Source organism: Phycodurus eques, chromosome 1, assembly GCF_024500275.1.
Source record: "Phycodurus eques isolate BA_2022a chromosome 1, UOR_Pequ_1.1, whole genome shotgun sequence".
NCBI classification, from domain to species: Eukaryota; Metazoa; Chordata; class Actinopteri; order Syngnathiformes; family Syngnathidae; genus Phycodurus; species Phycodurus eques.
In genome coordinates this window covers 34,477,677-34,484,853 of record NC_084525.1, presented here as the reverse complement: position 1 = coordinate 34,484,853, position 7,177 = coordinate 34,477,677, and positions in this window count along the sequence as shown.

Sequence of the window (7,177 nt, the reverse complement as noted above, 5' to 3'; positions counted from 1 at the left end):
ACACCTAAGCCTGATTACCTCCAGACCTTTTCCTGGGAGAATATCATGTGGACTGACGAGATGTAACTTGAGGTGTTTGTCGCATTACATCTGGCGTGAATGTACCACAGCATTTCAGAAAAAGAACATCAGGCCAACAGTCAAACATGGTGGTGGCGCGGCGTTGCTCTTTCAGAACCTGGACAACTTGCTGTGATTGATGCAACCATGAATTTTGCTCTTTAACAGAAAATCCTGAAGGAGAATGTTCAGCCTTCAGTTTGCGACCTCAAGCTGAAGCGCACTTGGGTTCTGCAACAGGATAACAATCCCAAACACACTGGCAAGTCAACTTCTGAATGGCTTAAAAAAACAAAATGAAGGTTTTGGAGTGGCCTAGTCAAAGTCCAGACTGGAATCCAATTGAAATGCAAAGGCATGACCTTGAAAAGGCCGTTCATGCTCGAAAACCCTACATTTTTGCTGAATTCAAACAATTCTGCAAGGAAGAGTGGGGCAAAATATCTCCCCAGAAATGTGAAAGACTCCTTGCCCGTTATAGAAAATGCTTGATTTCAGATTGATTGATTCTTTTTCTCGATTTTTATTAAGTTTAGGGGCCATTACCTTTTCCACACAAGGCCAAGTAACTGAAAATGTTCCATAATGAATGAAATCACCATTAAAAAACAGCATTTGAAGTTCACTTGGGTTATAGTTTTCTGGTACTAACATTGGTTTGATGATCTTAAACATTAAAGTGGGGAAACTATGCAAAAATAGGAATTCGAGAAGGGGGGGGCAGAGAGAGAGAGAGAGGAAATATACAGTATTGGCCTACTTGTGTGGGGGGAAAAAAGACGAAGTGATTCTATTCCTTGACTTGGGGAAAATATAGAAAAGTAGTGTACTGTCTTTAACTGAGTGTGACCAATTAAGGGCGGGGTCTGGTGATTGGATATTGTGACTTCAGCAAAGATGAAAGACCAAAGAGACATTTCAGTTTGAACATTGGCTCAAGTTAGTGAGTCTGTGTGCGGAGTGCCTGGAGAGCTGCGAGTTGTAGCCGAGAGCCACTCTTGTAAGTTCTATTACCGCTCGAGGTAATAAAGTGACTGCAGTGCATCAGCGACTGTGTTATCCTGGACCACACATGAGTGCATTACAGTACAAAAGTAAAAATGGCTCAATGAAAACAAAACAAATCTGCACACAAAATAGTTTCCGTCATCAGTTTCCTCTTTTATGAACTCCCCTTTTATGCAATAAAAACAACGTGTTTGCATAGTTCTGCAAATGTGTACTGAATGACAAAAAATGCGAAAATAGCTGAGGATGACAACTGGGGGGAAAAAAAACCACATGCATGTTTTTTCAGATTAGGCGGCAGTTTTGAACAGCAGAAGATGGTGGTTTTTAGGCTGGCACAAGACACAAAACACTCCCCAGGAATCAACATCAAACAAATCTGTTGCTTCATCGTCATTAATGCTCCCTGCGGTCCCTGGTTCGCACCCCACCATGGCGCTAATGTCTGTTTTTTTTTTTTTGTGTGCACCTTAGAATTTCCCGAGATCTCAAGCAGTTTCTCCTTTACGTTGCGTCATCAAGTTTAAAAAGTACCAAGCCTATTTTGACAAAGTAAGGAGGAGAAAGTACAGACACCAGTTTTCAAATGTAGCCAGTAAAGGTAAAGTCTTCAGAAAAATACTCAAGTAGAGATATCTGAAAAGTCTAGGATATTTACAAAGTGTTTGGACTTTGTTATTTACCACCACTGGGCTGCACAGTGGAGAACTAGTGAACATGGCTGCCTCACCGTTCTATGGGTTGGTGTTGGAATCTCAGCTCAGGTCTTCCTGTAGGGAGTTCGCATCATCTCTCCGGGTACTGCGACTTCACACATGGAGCCATTGGATATGTGGACGTGTGCTTGATGCGGCACAGTATGTTGTACTTGATCACATTTATGGAACCAGAAAAAGATAGCTTAATAGTTGGAAGAAGTGGGTTGCTACAGAATCAGGACGTGGAAGCGATAACGTATTTTAAAAGATGCTTGCTTATTTGAATGGCCGGTCAGAGACACAAACGTACGTACAGCCTGTGCATATTTTGGCCACATGCTTCACTTTTTTATCCACAGGTACATTATAACTATAGTTAAGTATTGTTGCAAAACAATGTTTACTTTCTCTTGTACATTATTTGAATGGTTTAGGAGGAACCCAGAAATGTATGTCTCCACATTAACAGGCACTGTAACGCCGCAGCGGTTAGAGAATGTATTTGTATGCTGGACATTGAACTATTGACAATTTCTCTCGCCGGTTTTATTTACCCTGCAGGTTTCAACAGCTCTATTATATGCTACGTTGGTGTATAGTCACCCGAGAGGGTTTGGGACAGGGTGAGACGGGGACAGTTGGACTCGGCACAGCCTACATCATATCGAAGAGATGGACTACTTTGTTGGAATGTAAGATTCTAGCAGTAGGGGGCGCCAAAATCACAGATGATAGTTTCAATATGACATCGGTCCATCCCCTGCAATTCTAACGTCTTCAACTCTTCTGGAAAGGCTTTCCACATGGTTTAGGGGTGTGTTTATGGGAATTTATAAGCATTTTCCCAGAAGCGTATTTGTAAGGTTACACACTGATGTTGGATGAGAAGGCTTGGCTCTCAGTCTCCGCTCTAATTCATCCACGTGTTCTATGGGGTTGAGGTGAGGATTGTGCAGGCCAGTCAAGTTCATCCACATCAAACTCTCTCATCCGTGTCTTTATGAACCTTGATTTGTGCACTGATACACAGTTATGTTTAAACAGAAAGGGGCCAACTCCAAATTGTTCCTACAAAGTGGGAAATGTCCAAAACATTAGCCTCTGAGCTCCATTAAAAGGAACTCTGAATGCTACAGCATGGCAAGAGATTTTGGACAGACTAAATTGTGCACGTGTGAATGGGACTGTGGATGGTTGTTTGCCTGTACGGACCCTGCGATTGGCAGGCGACCAGTCCAGGGTTTACCTCGCCATCCAATCCAAAGTCATCTGAGATAGGCCGATGAGGACAAGCCGTATAGAAAATGCATGGATGATGGTGGTTGGAGAGGTTCTTCCTGAGCACCGTCAAAGGTGCCAAATCCCTAGACCACTGTGAATGTCTCACTTGCTTTTTGTGTGTATGTGAGATTAAGTTGTTTGTGTTGAGTGATGCATGTAAATATCTATTTTACAAATTAAGATGAGTATGAGTTAAATTGTATAAGCTGCCCTATTAGACCTTTGCATGCCAAATGACATAATGCGCAATTCTGTAATAACAAATTGCCAATTTTATTTTTAAAAAGGTTGTTAAAGTCATACAGTTCAATGTGGGATCTTCTCAAGGGGAGCCCAAGTCAAGAAACAAAGCGGGCTAATTAATGACAATAGGCAATAGTGGGGGGTATCAGATGCAGGAAACTAACAGATGAAAGCCAAGCTGCAGAGGTCTGAGCAGCCTGACAACAGCTGGTCTGTTAGGAAGAGCTAACGAATTGGCCGACAGCATCACATTTTTTTTCCCATTCATTTACGATACTACATGGAAAATACAAATAGACACTGATAGTTTCTCCAGCCATGTGATACAGGAGCGGTCATCTCTGATCTGGCAGGATAGTGTGGCAACCCCTTCCCTGCATGCTTGGCACTCCAAGGGTGGGCAGATAATGAATGACACACTTCTTCAAAATAACCTGCTACTCTTTCTACAAGCATGTGACTGGGACCAGCTCATCATTTTATGTGGTCTGCTAAAGCAAATCATGTGCGTTTGTGTTTATTAATGAAATCTCTACCAAAATTGAAAATTGTCTTCACCATTAATAACGTTGACATATTGCAAGTGTGTTTTTTATTGCCCAAATCCTTTTTAAAATAACATTTGAACAATACAGTATCAGAACTATGTTTGCGTGACCTCTGATTGCTAAACTACTCATCCATCAGTTTGTTGGGAAGAAGTAATATGATAATATAAATGATACATTTTTATGGTTTCAGTCACAACAGCCCTCTGAGGGATACCATAACTACAATGTGCTCCACAACAATGAATTGAAGGTTTTTGTAATGTGGGACAGTGGACGACTGGTTAGAGCGTCTGCCTCATAGTTCTGAGGACCGGGGTTCAATCCCCGGCCCCGCCTGTGTGGAGTTTGCATGTTCTCCCCGTGCCTGTGTGGGTTTTGTCCGGGCACTGCACTCCGGTTTCCTCCCACATCCCAAAAAATTGCACGGTAGGTTTATTGACAACTTTAAATTGCCCGTAGGTGTGAATGTGAGTGCGAATGGTTGTTTGTTTGTGTGTGCCCAGCGATTGGCTGGCAACCAGTTCAGGGTGTACCCCGCCTCCTGCCCGATGACAGCTGGGATAGGCTCCAGAGCGCCCGCGACCCTAGTGAGGAGAAGCGACTCAGAAAATGGATGGATGGATGGAAATGCAATGTGGGAGAAAACACAAGCAAGCATGGGGAGAACATGCAAACTCCACACAGGAAGGCCACAGCACAGATTGAAACATTGACCCTCAGATTATGAGCCACACATACAAACCAACTGCTCGGGCAGTTGACATATAAAGAGAATCGGCCCGATGCCGGCCTTTATTTCAAGGTATCGGGTACTTGTGAAGGCTGCCGATACCAGCCACCGATCTTCTTTGCCTTTCGGCATGTCCCTTTAGGGGTCGCCACAGCACGTCATCCTTTTCCATGTAAGCCTATCTCCTGCATCCTCCTCTCGAACACCAAATGCCTTCATGTCTTCCCTCACAACATCCATCAACCTTCTCTTTGGTCTTCCTCTAGCTCTCTTGCCTGGTAGCTCCTTCCTCATCATCCTTCTACCAATATACTGACTCTCTCTCCTCGGGACGTGTCCAAACCATAGAAGTTTGCTCTCACTAACTTTGTCTCCAAAACATCGAACCTTGGCTGTCCCTCTGATGAGCTCATTTCTAATTTTATCCAACCTGGTCACTCTGAGAGCGAACCTCAACATCTTCATTTCCCCCACCTCCAGCTCTGCTTCCTGTTCTCTCTCTTCAGTGCCACTGTCTCTAATCTGTCTCTAATCTGTACATCATGGCTGGCCTCAGTTTTATAAACTTTGCCCTTCATCCTTCTGTCACATAACACACCTGATACCTTCCTCCACCCGTTCCAACCGTCTTGGACCAGTTTCTTCACTTCATGTCCACACTCACCATTGCTCTGGACGGTTGACCCCAAGTATTTAAAGTCCTCCACCCTTGCTATCTCTTCTCTCTGTAGCCTCACTCTTCCCCCAACACCCCTCTCATTTATGCACATATATTCTGTCTTACTTCGGCAAATCTTCATTCCTCTGCTTTCCAGTGCATGCCTCCATCTTTCTAACTGTCCCATCACCACTGCAAACAGGAAGGGGCTCAGGGCTGATCTCTGATGCAGTCCCACCTCCACCTTAAATTTGTCTGTCACACCTACAGCGCACCTCACCACTGTTCTGCTGGCCTCGTACATGTCCTGTATTATTCTAACGTACTTATCTGCCACTCCAGGCTTCCGCATGCAGTACTAAAGTTCCCTGTCTGGGTACTCTGTCATAGGCTTTCTCTAGATCTACAAAGTCACAATGTAGCTCCTTCTGACCTTCTCTGTACTTTTCCATCAACTTCCTCAAGGCGAATAATGCATCTGTGGTACTCTTTCTAGGCATGAAACCATACTGTTGCTCGCAAATACTCACTTCTGTCCTGAGTCTAGCCTCCCCTACTCTTTCCCATAACTTCATTGTGTGGCTCATCAACTTTATTCCTCTATAGTTCCCACAGCTCTGCACATCACTCTCGTTCTTAAAAATGGGCACCAGCACACTTTTCCTCCATTCCTCAGGCATCTTCTCACCCGCTAGAACTCTATTGAACAAGCTGGTCAAAAACTCCACAGCCACCTCTCCTAGATGCTTCCATACTGCCACAGGAATGTCGTCAGGACCCACTGCCTTTCCATTTTTCATCCTCTTCAATGTCTTTCTAACTTCCCCCTTACTAATCATTGCCACTTCCTGGTCCACCACATTTGCCTCTTTTACTCTCCCTTCTCTCAAAGTATTCTTTCCATCTATCTAGCACACTACTGGCACCAGTCAACATATTTCCATCTCTATCCTTAATCACCCTAACCTGCTGCACATCCTTCCCATCTCTAGCCCTCTGTCTTCCTCGCCACTAGATGACGCTACCCTGTGGCGGTTTGACACATAGGTGAATCATCAAGTGCGTCAGAAAGAAAGGTCTTTGTTCACAATTATCTGTCATTGTGTTAATTGAATTTCTTTCTATCTGTCTTTTTTTTTTAAGTACTCAAGAGTGAATAGTACTGGTATCGGTCTGGAAAAAAAAAAAAAAAGATAAACAACCCAAGTAAAGACAAAATCAAAAAGCATGAATAAATAAAGTGTTGAGGTGTACTTAATACACCTCAACACTTTAAATAACATTAGATTTCCATATTGGAACCTCAGCTTTCAAGCAACAGCCAGCCCGAGAGGAGGTGCTGATGATTTGGGTGACACAATGTCTGTTCTCACGATCCCTAGACACCAACATCCATTTCCTGATGTCAGTCAGCTAGTCGAAAGGTCAAAAATGTATATTAAAAAAATAAATAAAATAAGTCACTGCCTTATTAGCTACTGTTGTATTGTTTCACGTTTGTTTTTCAACTTAATTCTAATGATAATCTTGTCTCAATTTACTTACAAATTGACTTACTGTAGAGTGAATCTGAGCCCGTTTGATTGAACACAGCTGATATATTTTTGCAGGAAGCCAGGACTTATTCTGAATTATTCTTATTTTGAACGGCAACAGGTGGATACAGAGGTTAATTGAACCTTCTGCCATCTAACAGAAGAGCATTTCATTGTTCTGTCTTTCATTTTACGTTGCTGGCATAGCCAGATGAGCAAAGACGTAACTGTAATTAATAAATAAGAATTTTCGCCTCTGCACCCTGGTTAGGAATCACTGAACCTGGTTAGGAATCACTGACCTAAGCTACCCAAGTAATCTTGGGTAGCATCTAATTATCACTTTGATTGCACTGAGCAATACAAAATACAAGTAATGTTATGAGTCAAAAAGACAGCAGAGACAGTTTAAA